This window comes from Telmatherina bonti (genome assembly GCF_933228915.1).
Source record: "Telmatherina bonti genome assembly, chromosome: 3".
NCBI classification, from domain to species: domain Eukaryota; kingdom Metazoa; phylum Chordata; class Actinopteri; order Atheriniformes; family Telmatherinidae; genus Telmatherina; species Telmatherina bonti.
The window spans coordinates 32,120,137-32,142,125 of NC_136621.1; the positions used below are offsets into that span (position 1 = coordinate 32,120,137).

At 37.5% G+C, this 21,989-nt stretch overlaps 1 protein-coding gene across 1 annotated transcript in view; it reads right to left on the reverse strand.

The window, feature by feature from the left end:
* Positions 1–21,989, reverse strand: part of ctnna2 (catenin (cadherin-associated protein), alpha 2) — a 329,734-nt gene that overhangs the window by 132,037 nt on the left and 175,708 nt on the right. The window lies entirely within an intron of this gene.

Sequence of the window (21,989 nt, forward strand, 5' to 3'; positions counted from 1 at the left end):
ATCGATTTGGATATTTCCATTCTATTTGTGTAGCATCCAAGTAAAAAAAGAAACAAAAAAAAGAGTGTCAAAGATCTAAAGCTATGCCTTTCATTGCCTCTCATCACACTTCGGCTGTCACAGGGAAGTGTTGCCTCATTTTACTGAAACAAGCACACAAGGCCAACAATCATCTAAACCACGCACACTTACATCAAAATATAATTCAAGTAGTATCCGGACCACTGAAGAGATTATCCACCAGCTTCAAGCAAGATTTGCACATGCAGTATTCACCACTGTGTTTTCATGTAATGTGAAATGTATGTTGAATACAAGTCCATTTAGAGGTGTGTGTATATATCCTTCTTCCTCTGGTGTTTATTGTGTAAATTAGTGCACCGACAGATGTTGTGTTTCCTGGGTTCTTTGACATGAACAGTATGCCGTTGAGAATGGGGAGATTGCAGGATCACGACGACTGCAGAAAGAGGGAACAGACTGCTCTCTAGTGTGCATATTCTCATACTGTGGCTGCAGTTTAATTATTGTGCACCATTTTTTGCAAACTCCTACAGCAGAGGTAACATTGATCTAATGAATTTGCAGCAGCCTTTCTGAAAATGAGATCATTTTGCATTTATTGTGTTCTTTTGCGATAAATTAAGATAATGTTTACAACTTGTAAGTCAGCAGGAATAAAACATGTTGTAAGAACTCACTGACAATCATTATATAACACTTTCCAGAAACAGTAATTTCTTTAAATCTTTATGTTAATCGAAAACATAATGTGTGTAGATGGTGATCTGTTGTTCTTGGAACAACATGCAACATGGGGGTCTCAAAAATGGACAGAGTGGGGTTAAGTTGGTTTGGTGTGTTTTAAAGTTGCTGGTGAAGAGTCTGGAGGAAAGCCCAGCCGGAGGAGAAACAGTGAGGATGTAAAATGATTGAACTGCTATGTTACTCATGAATCCTGACATGAAATGTTTTTAACATAAAATCTCAGACATTTAACAACACACACAGCCTGGCCAAAAGATAACACCTGGTTTTAACCAAGCAATTAAGTACAAGGCTCCAATTGGGTAATTACCAAACGGGCGATTACCTTTCAGCTGGAAACAAATTATTTAAACCCATCTGATACAATGAGTGGCTTGTAATTTCTTTAACAACCACGTTGAAAGCCATATCCTGTGGTCTTTGAAAAAAAAAGTGTTAGTCTGTTAAAGAAGGGGGCAATCATTGGTGTGAATCACGTAGACAAATCATGTAGGGGATTCCAGAAACTACTAAAACTGGGTTAAGAACTGCCCCATGCAGTGGTCAGCTGACTACCTGAATATACTGAATGACCACATTACTCCAACAATGGATTTATTTTCTTACCTGGTGAGATGGCTATGTTCCAAGATGACAGGATTCATTGGGCTCAAACTGTATAGGAGCACTTCAGGGAGCATTAGACATATTTTAGACACATATTCCTGACTACAGAGTGAAGACCTGAATCTTTGGGATTTGCTGGAGAACTTTTTGAGCAGTGGTCAGGCTCTCCTAACAAGTCAAGATTTTTTTTTTTTTTTTTTTTGGGGGGGGGGGGTGTCATATATATTGGTCATTTATAACAGGGATGGGACACAAACAGTCTCTAAATCTATAGATTATGACATAATGAATGAACTGATGCAGTAAGCCAAATACCTTTACTAAATTACCTTTTCTCCTCCTAGAGCTTACAGGATTTCTCTCCAGTAAAATCCCATCAAATTACTAATCACCCGTGTTAATGCAGAGGATAACTTGGGAATTCACTGTTCTGTAAAGCACTGAAATTTCTGCTCACGTTCGTTTCGTGGGGGGTTTTACCTTCAGACATATCTTCTAGGAGCTGAGATGGAGGACAGGTTATTATCTGAAAATGACCTAAACAACACTGTCTTACAAGCAAACAAAGTACTTGCAAAGGTTAAAAAAAAAAAAATCAAAGTTAAAGAAACTGTCATCAACAGAAACTATTGTATATAACGAAAGTCAATGTTTTCAAGTATTCAAGGGTTGATTTAACTCCAGGACAACCTTTGTTGTCCTGCAGTGCTAAAATTAACTAAAGCAATAGACTTTATGGTTACGTGTATGGAGCCCTGTTTTAGGAATGACATTGACTTGAAGTTGCCATGCCGGATTTATGATGCATTTCTTATTTATGGTAGGCAAAGGTGTCCCACTTTAAGACTCAACATGGCTGTTAATCATAACCTGCCATATCATGTAAATGCAATTGACTGCTGTAACCATCATAATGGGGACAGGGATTTATTTCATCCTCTTCATTTTCACATCCTGTCTGGAATTTCAAGCCATCCGAGTCCTTCACAGCCTCTTGAACATGCGTCTGCAGGGTAAATTTGAGGTTGTGAGGCTTCATTTGTATAAATATTGGATGATGCCAGGCATAGAAGTCAGAACTGGCACAGCTATTGATTTCATTTCACTCTTTTCTTCAACAAGCAAGCAGGGTGAAAGGTGATGGAGAATGGCTCTGAATATTTCAAAAGCTTGAGTCTTGAGGGCTGACACGAAACTACTTTAGACTTCTCACTATCTCGGCACAACTTTACCGCCGTTCTCTCTGTGTGTTTGTAAGACACGGTGAATGAAGAGAAAAACATCAATTCATCTAACTGACAGCAGATCAAATCTCTGCTTGACCTAAGCCTGAGGTGATGATTCCCTGAAGGGAGATATGTGCTCTCAGACAGCATCCATTATAAATGTCTTGATTGATGATGCTCGGTAAGAATCAATACAGATGAGAGGTAACCAAAATGATCATAGAGATAACAAATGTACCCATCCCTTCTTCACATTTTCACACCTAAACTGATGACTAACGATGGGAATGCTTTATCTATATGAAGACCCACCAGTAATTGGCAAAATGATTGCATATGCAGAAGAGGCGACACCTACAGTGCACAAATCAGGGCACAGCTCGGTCAGAAATAAAACACAGTACTGTTTCTTTGCTTCAGGGTAGTCAGGCAAGACAGTGTAGTGTGCCAGAGCTGCAGCTGTTTGCCAGCCACAGGATATTCAACGGTTATTTGTAGAGTGCATATGGAAATGGAATGGAAAGTATTATTTTGCAGCTGATGTGTGGAAAATTAAACATGTGGAGTGTGCACATGCAGTTATTATTGTGCACATGTGTGATAATAAATACCATGTTTAATGCAGGCCAATGAACTTAAACACTGAGATGTAAAGATAAAGCTACTGACTCATGGAGTAAAATGGTAATGTTTATGAAAGTGTAAAATGTTGCAGTGGTGTGTTTTGTGAAAAGGTGGGGCACCGTGTATTTGTGGTGAGGGTTAATGTTTAATACGAGCAAAGCAGAAAAAAAGTTCAACTCAACCTCTAATGGTAGAAGTTAGCTGAATTTCCAATAAATCCATGTGTGTCATGCACAATATATCAGCAAGCGTCAGGATATGCATGGTAGGAGTTTCATGCCTTGCTTACAAAATAGCTACAAATGTTTTGAGTGACAAAACAGCAGCAAAATAGAACATTATAACAGTGCATGTGGATTTATTTCAGTGTGCAAATATGAACTCTCTGGATGGAGGGGGGTGTGTGTTTGTGTCCGTGACAAAATGTCACTCTGCAGATCTTTAAGAAACAGCTTGCATTTCAACTTTCAGCAAGAAGGCCCTTGGAGACGCAAGCAGATCCTTAAAAAATAAATTACCTGGCTTCCTGTGAGAGGTATTGATTGGGCAACATTCTGCCTTCTCATTGGGACTGTGCTGCATAATAAACACTTAACACCCCCTCATAACTGGATGGAGAGCTAAATCATGGGTGGCAGCGTGCACTGCAGTGGGCTGCAAGGAGCTGGTGGTGACTAATGACAATGTGTGGGTGGCATTCCGCTGCTCCTTTTAAAACAACTGGGGTTATAAGGATCAATATTCTAATAATTATTATTAGCAATAGCTTGAAAAGCCTAACACCTCTGACACACCATATCTTCTTATTGTTCATCCTATTTCTTTGATTTTTTTTTTTTTTTTTCAAATCTTGATGCTCACTGATTTCACACAAGTGCAATAAAATCACTGACGGCATCCTGGTATTTATATGACCTCCATGTATGAGGAGAGTATTAATTAAAACGGGGAAATGAACAGGGGATTTTACACCTGGTTGTAGAAAGGGAAGCTTGCATTTACTTTGCTGAAAATGACCAAAGTCCATACTAGAACTACATACATTACTCAGTCTAACTCTGCAGGTAGTGCATAGGTCTCTCTGCCCACTGCTTCATTTGTATGCAACATGCCAATGCAAAGCCGAATTAATAACAATGACTCAGGAGGCATCACTATGACTAACATATGGCGCTGGATGCAGAAAATGTCATGTGAAAATGGTCAGAGAATGAAGACAAGACCCCCCCGACTCAGTGTCATGAATATGCAACGACTTACTGGGTGGAAGACAAACATTTTCATCAACAATATTATTATTTTTATTATTATTATTTTGTAACTTTCCTTTTGCTCTATGTATACGATGGATTAGCCTCTGCTGATGTGTTATCTTGCTTTTACCATTAACATCAGGGTCAGTTGGTGAGATAATACATGAGCCAACAACAGCTGGGCCTGCATCTGGGGCTCCATGTAACCTGTATAACAGCAGATGTGGGTCAGCGCCTAATATTCTGAGTATTACCGCAGCTGGACTATAAAGCTTTATCCAGGGCGGCACACAGGACACTCCATTTCATTCATCATTGTTAGCCGTACCTTCACAGGAGGAGAAACAACATAGATGCAGTAAAAACTAAAGGCACTGAAACATCAGATGCATGCAGTGCTGTGTCATCACTGGGTATCAGTTACTCTGGAAGTGGTCATTTTAAATCATGAGCCTGGTTTTGTGTGTACAGCACATACTTCAAAATACAGGCAAGGGAAAGGAAAATAAAAAAAAAAAAAAAAGGGGGATTTTTACAAGTAAAACGTATTTAAATCACAAGAAAAGCATTTACAGCATACAATCTAAAGGTTGCAGTAACTTTGAATCTCTGATATATTTACCCAATGCAACACTTTCCAGAACAAACAGCTGACCTAGGGGAAATATGTTTTGGCAGCGCTACCGGAAAGAGGGTGAAATAAGGTAGCAGAGTTTCAGAGTGAAACAGTAAATTAGTGCTTCCGAATGCTGTGAGGATTTATTAAACTGTAATAAATTAAATATAACTACAGTCATGTGGAAAACTAGAGCTGGGAAATCTTGTTTTTCATCTTTAAAATGTGTTTAGAGCAAAATTGGTCATCTTGAATGGCAATATAAAAACAAATTACTTAAATTATTTTACAAAAATAATAAATGAAAGAAAATTAAAAGGAGGAAGAAAAAAAGAAATGGGGAAATATTATTTCACAAAAACATCAATGCATGTTATTATGACACTGCTATGTGCAGAAATTGACCTTGGAAGCTAATAGTTATCATTTCATCTGAAATATATTCTTACAGCCATGTTGACCTCTCTCCACTAACATCAGATTATAAAAATGTTTGACCTTTACATAAAATGTTTCATTTGTAAGATGTTGAAGAAATATTTTTCTGGTATGCACTCCCGAGCTACACATTTTAAGGAGTCTCAAATCTGGACTTGAATACGTCACTCGAAAACTTCCTTCTTCTCCTTTTGAACTGCTGGACCAGATGCCGAGTTAAGGAGCCCATCTCCACATCAGTGTGAGTTTCCACTGAAGAGTTTCAAACACTCTTAAGGATGATGCAGCTGTCATAGATGATGGAAAGCTGAGGAGGTCTGTGAGGCAGCAAACCATGGCATTCCCACTACCTTGTTTCAGCGCTGCATTTAGGGTTTGGCTTTAGCCTGATATTTGTGTGGCCTAAAATGTCTGCCTCTGTGTGCCACACCATTACAAAGGGATTGGTGTTTGTTTTCACGTGGACACAAATCCCTTTTGCTAAAATAAAGTACTTCTGACCACACTGAACTACATTCACTCACATGTTCAGCACTTTAAAGCTCACATTTACCAGTATTTCACCAACTCACACAGATGAATGCATCAGAGCAAATGCAAGATTCTGCATCTTGTCCAAGGATGTTTTAACATGTATTCAGTTAAAGTCAAACATTGAACCTGCAAACTTCTGAACGATAGAGAAATTGCTATCACCACAACAGCTTATTATACATGTATAACACATACAGACTTCTCTTAGGGGGACATTCTGTCCTCTTCGGCAACTATGAATCAGCCTGTATTGTTTTATTTATATAAAAAAAATAAAATAAAAAAAAAAATCTATACTCTGGAGACAACCAAACTAAATTTTCATTTAAAACACCCCCTTTGTAGAGGATGTCTGCCAGTATATAACAATTCATGCATTAGGCCAATATGTCATCAAAATAGCAGCATCATGTATTATTTTCTGGCCTGATCACTTCAGTTGAAACTTCAGAGATGTGCTGCATCCATAAAGGCTTCTTTCTGAATTCAAAGTTTACACAGGTTAAGGGAAGTAAAAATAGGGAGCATTTATCATTTCCCATTTATCTGATCAGTGTCAGAATGAATAAATGCTATTCAACCAGCTCTCCTTGCTCCCCCTCTCTTCCCTATCTGTGAGGGCAGATTGGCATCTCTCCAGTAGCCAACGAGATTGGCTGCATAAATGGAATTGCCCCATTTGCCAAGTGTCAGCTGAGAAAAAAGGCAACATGCACAGTATTTATAAAAACACTAAGGGTACAATGCATGCCTGGCGCAACAAGTGTTTCATATGAAATTCTGGTAAACATTCTTACTGGGAAATTCGGGGGAAAAAAAAAAAGGTAATCCAGCCTAGAGGCTTTATCACAAACACAAAAGATGGACTTACCTATGAGAGTGAATGGAAGGCAGAAGATGAGCAGATCCAACGAGGATGGTATAAAGAAAGAGAGACAAAAGTAAAAAAGCTTGTTAGGTTTAATTCAAAGCTTCCTTTCACTTTCTTATGTCAAAACCGGTCCATAAACACATCCTTATGTTCACAAGTAAAGTCTTTATGCAATTCAACATAACGTAGGAAACAACAGATGACATTAGACAGTCTCTGGTAAAAAGCAAAGGGATGGTTTAAACACAGTTAGGGTCATGGTGCATTTAATGTCCAACTTGACACAGTTGTTGCACTTGACAGCAAAAAGGCAAAGAGCTGCAAAATTACATCTGATTGCACAACTGGGCAGACGAGAAGCAGTAAGCGACTGGTGACACTGGCATCCTGTTCTACCAAGCGTTTAACATGCAAGTCAACAAGCCAAATAAAAAACCCGTCTCTGTGTGTAGTTAATGATGTCACCACAGCAGTAAAGGCCTGATTACGGCTTCATTTAGTTCAGACTACTGGCTACAGCTGGTCACATGTTACCTGCAGGAGCTTTCCCAGTTGGAACGATACAGACACCGAAGGAAAAACTCTAAAAGACTTTTATACTGTATGTTAATTTGTTGCTACACACACAAAAAAAGATGCAATTGAATCCATGTTTCTCCTCTGGATTCAGCTGTTCCTCCTCTGAGTTGAAGGATCGGGAATGCCGCCTGCTGTTCAAACTGCGAAGCCCTTTGAGGCAAATCCTGTATTATCATATTTCAATAATTCTATTGCCAAGACTTTTCATGGAGCGATAGCGAAAGGAGCTTTTAGATTACGGCTCATGAGAGTGCCAGTAATGCCAGTCATCTCTGATTGTTCAAACTGATAAACCACGTTAGCTTGCCAAAATTAAGAGAAATCATTTTCCCAAAATAAACAAGCGACATTCCAGCTCATGAAATTCTTTTGTTCTCATGCAAAGAAGGTCCAGCCAGAGTTGACATGTAATATCTGTTCTTCCTTTTCTCCAGTCAAACAGCTGGGACGAATTATGGCATACTTAGTGTATCCTTATGGATGAAATGTGCTCCGGTGAGCCTGACGTTTAACCATCAAATTTTAATGAGTCCATCACCAAGTGCAAGTGAATTCTTAAGAGAAATATGAAAAAAAACAAAACTTTGAGGTATTTAAATAAAAACTCCATATTTATAAAAACAGAGCTTATTTATGAATACATAGACAAACAATAAATGAGCAGACAATATCATACCTTGCCCAGCTGTCATATGAGCAAAGGAAGAGCTTGGAAAAGGTCAACATGTATCTTTCCTGACTGCTCCAGGTTAATCTTTGCTTTGGAGTTTTTTTGAACAATGCCAGAATAGTGTTCATTATATCCAGAAGCTGTTACTATAAATGCATTCAGCCAGTATTCATGGTTAACAGTGTGGAATACAAACACAATTATCATTTATAACCCAGTGAAGTTGAACATATCTGCAGAAATGCTCAAACGACTTTGCATTTGCAAGGAGTGTCAGTACTGGACAACAGGCTAGAGAAGAATTACCTCATTCTGACTGTAAAAAATTCAAAGAAGGGAATTGGGAATTTTAGGAATACCAGGAAGATGCCAAACACCAAATTCATTAGAGCTGGGCGATATGGCAATATATATCATTTGGACGATAGAAAATGTCTATCATTCCATATGAGGCTCTATCATTTACGCCACAATAAGGTGCTTTACTGCAGTATTTTAAGTCAAGATGCGCTTTACGGCATGCACGCTGCAATATATAAACAAATATGGAGAAAGGCGGTAGCAGACGCGTTACAGAGCAGGATAACTCGCGAAAACTGATGAGTTTGTTCATAAAAGAGGGGAAATTTCTGTCACATGGATGTGGTTTGGATACAAAAAGACCGACATGGAACCGACAACAGACTGGCTCACAGTCCCAACAACGGATTCTGACACAACTAACTGATTTTATCACCTGCACAAGAATCAGGTTGAAGAATACAGAATAAAGAATAGAGTCAACATGCAACAGCCACTAAAGCAGCATCAAATGGTGGTGAAAGTGTTCGTAATAAACTCCAGACGCTGCATCAGGTATTTCCCTGTGAAACGTCACATGGCCATAGTTCCCACAGATGGAAAGGGATCACTGTTGACGTGGCCAAGGACATCTGACAAATAACTGATTAGTGACTTAAAATTATCCAAACAATTTTATATCATTATGTATGTAGATATGGGGGATATGAAATGAGCTACATTGGGATAAGAGATTTTGGTCATATCACCCAGCCCTAATATTCATCATGGAAAATGTAGGCGGAGGACTACTGGGACAGAACAGACTCCATTTTGAGGGGAAATTAATGTAATGCATAATTACTACAAGTCTGAAGCAGGAAGTGAATTTCTTTGAGCGGCCATCTAATGGGGCAGCAGCATCAGAGCATCAGAGCATGAGGATGAGGCTGGATAAACTGTTGAAGAAGGCTGGCTCTGTGCAGGAGAATGCTCTGGACCTGATTATACAAAGAACCATGTTGCATAAGGTGATTAACATAATGAATAACCCTGCAACCCACTATACTGCTCAGTTACTAATAAGGTAGCTTCAATCAGAGGCTTCTTCAGGTCAACTGCAACAAAGACCAGTTTAGGAGATCATTTTGCACACAGCAATATTCCATATTGATTTTTTTTATTTTTTTTATTAGTACTAATGGGCATTGATGATTTTTTTTTTTTTTTAATAAAGAGAACAACTTCGCATTTTGGGGATCAATACCAATATCAATGGTAATAATAAAGTGCATTTCTATTCTGTTCTATTCTACTCACTAGTCTGTACTGATGCACCCATATAATTTCTATTAAACATCTAGTTTTATTTAAAAACAGTGTTTATTTTTATTAATTAACTGAATATAATTCTAAAAGACCACTAAATGTGGACTTGAAGTCAATACACCATGAGAGTGCTCTTCTTTCATGCTTTTTTTTTCCTTCTATCACTAGTTTCCTCAACTGAGCACATAATGAGCTGGTAAACTGTGGGGGTGTAAAAAAAAAAAAGAAAAAGAAAAAAAGACCAAGCAGTTCTCAGTGAAAGTGTTAGAAATGTACAATTTTGTGGCATTTGAAGTTGGAAATCCAAACAGGTGGCACCAAACAACATTCAAACAAGGGAAATGGAGCAACTTTTTCAACTCATGGTTGAGATAACAGTTATTAAAATAATAAAATGGCCAAAAACGTCAAACATACTAAAAAACAAGTGCTGGATATGAGTCAGGCAGCTTTACTTCCATCAATTATGACAAGATTCACAGCAGCTGCTGAAAATGTTACTCTACAAAACAGTAAAGCGGGCAGTTAAATGGCGAGCATGTTTTATAAGTGCTACATGTGAAAAGAGCAAGAACCAGCATGTAGGTCTGCAGTTAGTCTCTCAGTTGCAGCTGCAGTTAAAGCTCTGGGAAGTCGATGAAGACTGAAATAAAAATGGTGGTAAGTGATATCAAAGTGATTCTCAACCACGGGGCCATGGCCCATGCTTGGGCCTCAAGTGTCACCTAGAGGGACGCAAAGAGCTTTCAGTTTTGTACCTTATAACTTATAACGTATCAATTCAAGACACAGGTACAAAGGCTCACACATATTTGATTTATTGGGCGTCCTCTCAATAAGCTTCTGCAAGGTCACAAGAGATATTTCCATATAGTTTTTCTATTATTCACCAAGATCTTGTACTGATGATGGGAGAGCCTGACCACTGTGGAAAGCCTTTTTCAGCTCATCTCAAAGATTCTCATTGGGTTTAAAGTCTATAGTCTGTGGTGACCAATCCTGCATTGTTATTATGGGATATGCTTGTGCCATCAGGGAGGGAACCTGCAACTTCACTACATTCAGCTGACCTCATTCTCAAGGGTGCATGATGTTGCTGGACTTAGACATGACCAATTGCAGCAACCCCAGATCAAATGCTCCCCTGCAGGCTTGTATAGTAGGTTCTTGGCATGCTTCATCTGCCTCTCTTCTCATGACGAACACACTTCATACATGTCTTTGTGTAAAAAACATTTATTATGCCTCATTTTTCAGATTTTGTTTTCATCATGTCATTTTAAAACATTTTAGTTTGTTCCACAGCAAATGGATTTGGTGTCATTATTGAACACAAATGGAAACCAAGTGTTAAAATCTAAAAGGGTCCAAGATACTCTGTACTGTTAAAGTTAGTACTCAATATAACAAAGGTAAAGAACCAAAGTCAGTCCCGAGAGCCGCTGTCCTGCAGGTTTTCAGTGTAACCCTGTTCCAACACACCTGGCTTCCATTAAAAAGATCCAACAGCCAATGAAGTTCAGCATAAATGGGTGATTAGTTTGAGTCAGGTGTGTTGGATATATGGGAAACCTGCCAGGTTGTGGCCCTGGAGGACCGGAGCTGGATCCCCCCCAATCTATTTTAAGTGTTGAGAAACACTGTAACAAAGAACCAAAAATCTGCTATGTATAATGTCAGGTTTTTTTGTTTGTTTGTTTTTCTTTTTAATATTTTGAGCAATATTTTTGAGTTAGAAAGTCAAATGACGAGATTATCCCCATCTCTTCATGTTAAAGAACCCTTTAAACAACTTATAGAATCAAATAGAATACATTTCTTGATGCCTTCTTGTAATTTTAAAATATAAATGTGTGTAAAAATTGAATGTATATTGAATAATATTCAAAATTTGCAGAGGCATTAATTATTTAGCATTCACAACAGTAACAAGAGTAAATCAACGATTTAAAATACAATGCTGTCATTTTTTTTCCCAGGCAAACATACTGGTTTTCCTTTAACAACTTCTTAACCCAGTGAAGTTCCTTTCATTCTAACTAGGGCATGTTTTCCTGTCTGTCGTTTCAATGAATTAGACATCCATGCTAGTATGATTTGCGCTAAATTACACAAAAAGTATCACATTGTCTAAATCTGCCTCCTTTTGATTAGCATAAACCTTTCTCAACTTTAGCAATGTTACTTCAATCAGCCTCATAATCAAAATGGTTGCTCCGAGTCTCTGCCGAAGGGCTTAGTGTTACTGTGTTTGGAATGAAAAGGGACATTAAAATGGGCTGGAGCATGCAATCCCCAAAAAAGGCATTTGTTGCGCTCTGCATGCACCAAGGACATGCAACAGTAAGGTCAGGATTATACATTGGCAGAATACTGAATATGTGAGGCTCCGAGACTCGGAATTCTGAATCAGGCACACAACTCCCTGCAAAATGGGGAAATGTCTGATGGTTGTAGATACTGCATGCTGTCCCAGAGGATTTACTGAAAACTTCCAACGTGGAGTGGAAATCCTGAAGCATTAGCTACAAAAAATGTAAAAACCAGGACATAAAAAAGAAAAGCCGAAAACGTTTGTTTATATAACTTTGAATTTACTGAATTATCATTGTTTAAATGATCTGCTTCATAATTATTTACAGTCATAAATATTCAGCCAAATGAACACTTGTAAAAAAGCATTAAGTTTAATACCAGATTAATCTCTATATGGTCCACAGTGACACATCAACTTCTCTCATCTCCTTTTACTTTACAAGTGCTGCACAGGCAGACACCCTGGAAGCGTCTTTAAGCTGTTGCCGGGCAACCAGAGTCAGCTGCTGTCCATTTGTGTGCATTTAGCTAATGCTTTACTGCCGAAAGTAAAAAAAAACAACAAAAAAAACAATGAAAACGTACGTATAAAAAAGAATTATGCTGTTTCTTTCAGTGTCCTTTACATTAGTGGCTGCCGCAAAACATAATAGCAGATGTTTTCATCTGATTAGGCAGCACACAAAATATGTCATGATGCAGTTTGTTTTCATTTTCTCCCGCACTATCTCCTTTCTTTCTAGCAGCACTTTGTAATTTAGGTTGCTTAAAGCATGTCTAAAAAAAATAAATGAATAAAAAAAAAAGATGTGCTGGATGAATCAAAGCAAGGTGACCTGCGAACATAAACAGCTTATTAAATCCTTCACATTCAACAACAAACAATAACAAAGGCATAATTTGCTGCTGAAGAACTACCGGAACTGACATTCTCTTCTGTACATTATGACCAAAGTGTCAAAAATTGCCCGATGTTACTCAACTGGTTTGATCCTAACCTTTGTTTTTTTTACAAATTTAAAATTAAAAGACCAAAGAATTAATAAATCACCATTATCATTTAAATGTGATTGTTTTTTTTTGTTTTGTTTTTTTTAGAAAGTACATAAAGACTAAGATGAGCCACATTTGAATATCTTTCTTTCAAGCCGCACATGTGAGAGCAGCGGATCAACCACTCCATTTTTCAGTGAAATTTTGCATGCATGTTCCCTTCAGGCAACTGTTACAACCTCCTTCACTGAAAGCATTTGGGACTCGAGTGTGGGAGTGGGAATCAGAGTTGTTGTTTTAAAGCTGGCAGTAATGAAACCCATGGGTTTGTGATGACAATGGGAGGATGTGTGATGATCAAGTGTTGCCTATCTGTCCATATGCATGTTTATGTGGAAGTGCATGAGAAAGATACTTGTCATCGATCCTAAATGTGGGTTTTAAGGAAAATGAAAAATACTCAGAAATCTTAACTTTCTTAATTTTTTTTCAAATTAATTGCCAAAATAAATTAAATGTGAATCATCTGAGAGAAAAAAAGATACAAGTTTTTTACCTTCTACTTTTCCCATGATATGGCCAAATATGGTAAATAAACTAAATTTGGAATTCTCAGGAGTGACTTTCTTTCTATTGCAGAGCTCAGGAGGTTAATAAAACAAGAAATATTCAACAGGTGCCAGAGGTTATTTTTGCCTTAAAATAATACATACATAGTGTAGGCTACACACAGAAGGACTGAAACAGCTTGAGATCTTGAGCAGCCGACAAGATAACCCACGTTCAGGACTGTAATGGAAAATGGATCATAACTGCTGAATAACCAACGAAAACAATTATCAAAACTAAATACATACACCTAATTTCCCTCTTCTGGGAGGGGAAGATTACTTGTAATGCTTCAGGGGTCCTTAGAGAATTATAACTAACAGCCAGTGAAACCATTACTCTCTTACACTACTTGTTCCAAACCAATACATCAAACTGGATTTAATTCATATGCTCTTTCTCTGCAACATGTCAGAAATTCACTTCAAATTTATTTGACAAATATACAAAAGACATTTTAAGTTCCAGTTTTTCCCCTGACACAATTTTTAAGGCTGAATGCAACTCAAGGACACTGATAAAAATGCAGCTGAACTTCCTGCTCGGCAGGAATCAGAACTCATTTCCTGATTTCATTTGATTGCATCTGATTCAATATTTATTCATTTAAAAAAGATTTTTACATAAAAATACAGCTTTTTCTTAAATATGTATAAAATAAAAACATACTTAGAACTATTTCTATACTATCCTGCATCACTGAAACATGATTTTGAAAAGTTCTTTGTTTACATTTACTAGTAAATGCTGTGATTAAAGAAAAACAAAAACACATTCAGAACAGAAAAAAATAAATCTCTTAAATGTTCTGATGAAACCGTTTTATTCAGTGGAGTCACGATAAATCTTCTTAAAGTTTAGATCTCAGACAACATGTTGGTGTTGATAAAACCTACTAAGAATACTGGACCAATTTTAAGCTTGAATACAGCTCAGAAATGACTGAAGCGACGAAAGACTCAGCTGGTTGAGCTGTGATGGACATCACGCTGTCAGCGCAACACGGGAGCTGGAGAAATAATCTGCCGGCTCCTAACAGTAGCAAGAGTCTTTCCATCTTCACCTTCCCACAAGAACTGATAGAAACTCACATTTTTTCTTTGACTTTCTTTAGTTTGACATATCTAAATAGTTAACAGGTGAATGTGATCCAATAGTGAATGAAAAATATCAGAAGCAACACAGGCAAACGGTTGCATGCTAAAATCTCACTGAGCATCAGTCAGTCATGCCAGAGTAGCATTACCATTGTCACCAGTATTGCGAATGGAATAAAAAATGTTGATTTTTTTAAGGTCCAGAAAAAAAAAAAAGTTGATAGGAGTTTTATGAAGCAATTTCAGATTAATAAAATTTTTTAAATTGGTTAATTGACTTACCTAAAGACGGGGTAGGATAATGTTGGGGAACTAGCTGTTTTCATCCTAACATGCTATTTATATGCAGTGAGTGGTGATCAGGTCCCATGCTGCGGGAGGGGGGGGTAAACTGAGGGGTCTAACTATATTTCTTATTGTTCATGATTACAAAATGTACAGACTACCATCAGGACAAAGAACCATTACACCCAGAGTAAAAAGAAAAGTGTCTGAGCAAGATTACCAATGTCAGCTCAAACCAGCTATACTCAGTAGCTGAATCTATAAATGCAACTGCCAAAAAATATCCCACCTGAAGTAGAAGTGCATTTTAGGAAACAGTTTTAGTATTTTTTGCATTGTGGTGACATGACAAAATGCATATGAGGATGTCCATGATTTACAATGACAATACCATGCCCAGTATGCATAAGGTACAAAAGGATTCATCACATCTACATTTGACTCTGACGTTATTCTGAAATTAACATCTCAATTCACTGTGACTTTAGCCTGCATGGTAAACATGTAGAAAAAGTCTGCACAAATGTGACTTTTGTTGTTTTGTTTTGTTTTTCCTTGCTTTGCTTTCTATGCTTCATCATTTCTACTGCAGCAACAACACATATTTCCTCAAAAACAAGTAGTTGTCCTCTGCATAAATACAATAATCATGCATGATTATTTCTAAGATTCAGACATCCTTATTGATGAATAGTATTTGATACAATTTATAAATATTAATATTTTATGCAGCATTAAAAGATAATATATTGATGGCTTTGTAATGCATTAAAAAGAAAAAAAGTGTGCAGGTGCACCAAGTAATCTATGAATGTGTTTAACTGTCACCTTTACAAGAGAACGAGTAAACCACCACAACTGAAAGCGGGTTAAAGGTTTGGAGCATAGAAAGTGAGCCATGCCAAAATCCAACACAACCAGATGGTCCCTGGAACAAGCATTGCCTACAGCAAGCTACCCCCACCACACACACACACACATTTAATGTACTATCGCAGACACACCACAAAAATTCCCCTGACTTATAGTCATAAGAAATGTATCTGAAGGTTTTTTGATACTTTAGACTGAGCACTGAGATTTAAGATGTATAAAGATGCTCAGACTTCTGCTCTTTTAAATGAAATCCTCCAGTTTTCCTTGCATGCCCTACTTATGCATGAACCTGTTCTGCTTTCCTGTTGGTTTTGCAAACAGCTCGTCTTTTAAGGACCTTTTTGAGGGAAGGGGGGGTGTACAGAGAATGTAAGAGGCATGTCTAACAATCCTGAACAAATGGCTTTTATTTACTTGAATGAAGCACAAAGAAACCAGTGAGCAACATTTCTTGCCCCTCTTTCACCAACCCACGCACCAACACACAGCGCACTCGCAGATATATACTGAGAGGGGAATATGGGCATGTTGCTAACCACATTATAGCTAACTCAATCAATCATTAATTAATGGATGGACCGTCTCATTGAAACACAAGCATCCCTGCAGTCAAACAAGCATGCAGATAGAAAAATCCTGGCCTCATGGACGCACATGACTCAAAATGAAATCACAAAAGCAATTTCATTAAACTGAGCTGTGATTCAATAGCTGTAATCATTTACTAAATGGTTGCTGGAAAAAAAATGATATGCAATGCCAAAAATCCTATAATTCTGCTCTGAAGCACCACTAAAAGGACCAATAAGTACTTAAACCGCATCAATAAAATCATCTTACAGTCATGAAATGAGCTTAGGGAATGTTTGCCTCTTGAGAGCATTTTAAAACATGAAGCTTTTTTTTTTTTTTTTGTCCATTAAACAAGGAAACAACTAGGCAAAAACATGAAAAATGAGCTTTATGGAGAGTCCCGCCATGCACCTTTTAGTCCATAACAGCCATAAGGGTCTCTGTAGGGGGTGGTGAGAAGAGATATGCTCTCCAGTCATTGTTGTTTGAGAGGCCACTGAGCCTCTTGATCCCTGGGTAATCTCCAGCTATCCGTCTGAGTTATCACCTCTCCTGATTTAGGTCACCCTGGCGGCTTTCGGTTTTTAGGTTGTCCACCATCCCCCACGGACCACAGGCGTACAAAATCCCACATGCATTAAAACAAAAAGATAAACAGGCAGCCTCCAAACATAAAAAGCTAACATGTTTAATTGTTTTCTACAATGAAGGAACAGAGGATGTAATAATTGCACTGCTTTTCACAGGAACGATACACAAGAAGTCAAACTCTTTACAGCTTGTTTTTTACTCGTTGCTACCAGTTTGTTTTTTTTTTTGTTTTTTTGTTTTGTTTTTTTTATTCCTGCATGTTCAGATTTTGCCAGTGCCTGTAGTGGTTTACAGTTTGCTGTTTAAGGCAATACTTTGATATTTTTGCAGAGAGCTTCAAGCATAAAATACAAAATAACTCTGATGCACATGATTTATTTAAAAGAGTGATATAACTATTCGGCTTGACTGATCAAACTCAGTTATCAAATCATAGTTACATTCCCCATATTATGTACAGTATGGTTTTTATTCATCAAACTTTTTGTATATTAAGATGAGAATTGTGTTTAATTTACATCAGTCAAGCATTCTTTCCAACCATTTCTGCGTGGAGACAACACTGTTCATTCTGTTGATTCATATTCAGTCATTTTTTTCTGACAATTAACTAAAAAAATATATATTTATACAATACACATCAAACAACTGATTTTTTTTCTTGCATTTTAAAAAAAAATCTGAGTCTATTACACTTTTTCCTTCAGTTGAGCATTTTGACAGATTGTGAAACATTCTTAGAAAACCAACATTCTGAAACACATTTCCATCACATGCATATGATTTTTTTTTTTTTTTTTTTTATTGTTCTTTTAACCTCCAGAAGATACTGAGGCTCAATTTGAGATCAAAGTACAGCTAAGAGATTCTCTTTAAATGCCCCTCACCCCACCCTAAAATATGTGGCTCTCTTCGTCCATATTATCACCTTATAGCCAGCAGTTCTTAGCTCTGAGACTAACAGTCCTCTCCTCAGCCCTTGAGGAAGACTAATATCCTGTCTTCTTTCACAGTAATGAAAAACATGGGCCAGGGAGAACAGATGGGAAAGTGTGGATAAAGGACAGCCTGGCCTGGGTGTGGTACTGACTCAGATGTGTTATTTCATTTTAGCCAGAGTTCATGATAATGTTGGCATTTAAAGCAAAGCACTTTGCTGTAATTTAAAAAACAATTTGTTCACCTTTTTATTCTATAAAAGGCAGAAAAACTAACCTAACAGACTGTTTTCTTCCTTTTTTTTACAAACATGGCAACATATACATTAATGATTTAACACTCAAGGTTCAACCAGTCCATTACAAATAGTGTCAGTTTTGTCCTCTGATCACTAAGGGAGCATAAACCTCAATAGAAAAACACATTCAACATTCGGAAATTTCATTTTAAATACATTACTGTGAAAGTTACTACTGCCATTGTGAAATAATTACTTAAAGGTGCACAACTTCATGGTTTTGATCGTCAGTGTCATAATTTCGATGCTACATTTGTATGACATAACTGGAGGAGAAGCTCGACAGTTCACCGGGAGGACGTGAAATTCATCTCTGAGCTTTTGAATAAAACCATCCTCAAACAGCATCCCTGTCTGACTTGTGAACAAAGCCAGCAACAGTTCCAGTGGAGCAATGCGAGTAAATGCATCCATTCACAAAAAGGGGGATTGCCGAGCTTTGGGTCAAACATAATCTGTGGCTCCAGGCGTGGTTCCAAAAGTTCTCATATGCTTTTGACCTCTGCATAGATGCCATTAAAAAAAAGTGTGTTTACTGCTGTTTTTCAAGATATAATACATCACTTGCCATTATGTAGTCAACATTCCACTCTCTCTGGAACATTGGACTATTGTTTGAGGAAAACGGGTGACATCGGCCAGAGTTAAAAGAACAATTTATCATCCAGGTCATGGGCACTCTTGACAGTGTTTATCACAGCATAAAGTACCAGTGGTACTTTTTTCTCAAATGCACACATTCACTGAGAAGAGAACATTAACATAATTCTCTGTTCTCATTACTTTTGATGCAAGAAACCTTTTAAATTAGGCTTTTAGCCAAGAATAACACCTCCCAGAGTAGTATCATCTGCAGTTGTTGTCTGCGACTAGGAGTGATATTTATCCCATACATCTAATTTGTGTGCGGCAGTTTTTCCATTTCGTCTCGACGTTAAGTCTTCTGGGTTTTGGTGTCTCATACAGTGCAGAGACCAGTGCTGAATGGACAGGTAATTAATACCTCACTACTAAATCTTATCAATATGTCTTTAGTGACAGGATATGTACCACAATCATTTAAAACTGCTGTAATCAAGCCTTTACTTAAAAAGCAATCTCTGGATCCAGAGGTGATAGCAAATTATAGACCTATATCTAATCTCCCGTTTATGTCCAAAATTCTGGAGAAAATAGTTTCAGCTCAGCTACATGTCCACCTGAGCAGAAATAATTTATTCGAAGAGTTTCAGTCAGGATTTAGAGCTCATCGTAGCACTGAGACGGCATTGGTGAAAGTTACTAATGACCTTCTTATGGCCTCAGACAAAGGATTTCTGTCTGTACTTATCTTACTTGATCTTAGTGCTGCATTTGATACAGTCGATCATAACATTCTGTTACAAAGATTAGAACAGGTAATTGGAATTACAGGTACATCATTAAGCTGGTTTAAATCATATTTATCTGATAGACTTCAGTTTGTTCATGTAAATGACAAGTCCTCCTCCCAAACTACAGTAAGTCATGGAGTTCCTCAAGGTTCTGTACTTGGACCAATACTCTTCACGGTATATATATGCTCCCTTTAGGCAAAATTATTAGACAGCATGGAATAAACTTTCATTGTTATGCAGATGATACTCAAATATACTTATCCTTTAAACCAGATGAAACAAATCAGCCCGATAGGCTACAAAATTGTCTCATAGACATAAAGACTTGGATGTCTAGAAATTTTCTCCTCTTAAACTCAGATAAGACTAAAGTTAAGACTGAATTTTTATTGGGATCTATTTTATTTTATTTATTTTATCTCCAAATGAAGTTTTATTTACTCCTAAAACTGGAAATAAAGAGAACGGTAACATATTTCTAACTTCACACGCAAACAGTCCAACTGACCACGTCACCATGCGGCCTCTGACCCTGGACCTCTAACCGCTGAATATGTACAGTCAGACATCATAACGACAAAGAGATCATGAGGTGAACCGAGCAAGGGATTACGTCATGCAAGTTAAGTGTTTACAGGTAAACTGGATTGGACAATGAAGACAATGAGTGCAAGGCTTGTCATCAGTACACATGTGCAATTTACAAAAGTACATGCATCATGTTGCTGACAGTCCCACCCACACTGGGCCTCAGGTCTAAATAAAATGGTGAAGCCAAAAGTCATGAAGTTTCACCTCCAGCTGTCAGTGTTACAAATCTGAATAAGTTTAAAAGTAAAAAAGAGAAAAACAGCAAATACAAATCGCAAAGTTTTCCTGAACTTTCACCATCGGACAATGAGACCGCCAGCACTGCGGGGGGTCAATATCCAGGAACAAAGGTAAAATACAGAATACTGAAGGCATTTTAACTGCAATGGATGTGTAGCCATGCCTGCAATCCTTCATTAGAATATGCAGATGTGGAAAGTGGATAGACAGATGGACGTGTAGAAATGGCCACTTGAGTAAATAATTAAGTAACAAATCAAAGATGCAAACTAGTATTGGATGGTCACTGGGGAGGTGGGCATCATAAATGTAAAGCATAAGAATTTAACCACAATAATGTTAGATACATACATATTTGAGTAAATTGTCCTGGAAAGAGAAACAAAGCTTGTGGCTAGGAATTAAGCTTGAATAATTAAAATAAAATCTGACATTAACAAATGGTGATTACTCTTTCATTTTCTTTTGAGACTCTCTACGCAGGAAACATGGACTCAGACAGATGGAGGCCCATCTGAGCGAACCCACAAACCAAAGCGGCCATTAATCAAAGGATTTTCTTTTCTTTTTTTAATTCGTTATTTTATTATTATTTGTGGTGGTGGTCTGTAATGCTAGTGTTTGAGTCCTCCTGATGTCAGCAGGGAAACAATCTCAAAGTCACATAAAAGGGAAGCTAACAAAAACCAAACTGTTTGAGTTGACGTCGGAGGGCTTGAAAGAGGAAGACAGCCAACTTTACTCTCTCTGAAGACCATGATCAGGCTGCACATACCCTTTTATTTAAGAACACACAACTACAGCCTTTACATTTAAAAAAACAAAAAAAAACATCATTAATATAACAATTTTATTGCCGGTGTCTACTGGGATTTCTAGAAGTTGAGCTTTTGTGCAGCTCTGCCGAGGGTTTTGATGGTTTGGCAGTGCTATTTAGTTGAGTAATTAAAGCTGAAACAAGTGTATGTATAAATACAGATGGGCTCTGCCATTAATGACAAGGAATGCGGAATTTACTGTCGTTGGAATAAATACTGCATATTTGCTCTTATCCAGTCAAACAAAAAACAGGCAAGAGAGAAAAATTATACATATATGTGTCCATGAGGATCTTTGTGTTTATAAGGAAGGAAGAAGAAAAAAAAGAAAACATGAATGGGGGGAGTGGAGGGGCAGAGAAAATGGATGAAAAACTAGCATACTGTAATGCAGTATGATTTGTACAGTGATATTTATTCCAAGCTGAATGTTGTCTAAAATCTGAAGCAATAAGGCCTGGTGCCTCCCAGTCAGTTGGAAACACCTCACCAATGGTGTGCTTTGGGAAAAGGTTGTTTCCTTTCTCTTTCTTTTTTTCCTTGTGATTCATTTGATGCCTGAAAGTCCTAATAATAAATACATGTGTATACTAA